Genomic DNA, 415 nt, shown 5'->3' on the forward strand with positions numbered 1-415 from the left:
AGGACAAAGACACTACTAATGAAAATTCTGATTGAGAAACAGGGTGCATAAAGTTGATAAACCCAAACATTTTGAAACAACAGTTCAGGTTTCTGTGTGTTCAGCTTACAGTAAAACCATGTAGATCCCAAACATTTGCATTTTGTTGCTATACCTACTTTGCAAGCAAGTTACTGATTTTTAATTCTGGGGTAGAGTGGACAAAACTGAAAAATAATAATTGATTTGTTTAAAATTTCTGTAATTGAAGGTAATGTCACTTCTTCAAAGCAATGCAACCACCTACACTGCTGTATAGAATTTTTTATGCAATAAACACATTTGCCAGTTACTATGTCACTGTCTATAATAGACATTAGCATCATGTATGGTAGAATAAGACAGTCAAGTAAAATAATCCACACTAAAACCAGAA

This window comes from Protopterus annectens, chromosome 2.part2 (assembly GCF_019279795.1).
Source record: "Protopterus annectens isolate FY-2018-M chromosome 2.part2, PAN1.0, whole genome shotgun sequence".
NCBI lineage: Eukaryota > Metazoa > Chordata > Ceratodontiformes > Protopteridae > Protopterus > Protopterus annectens.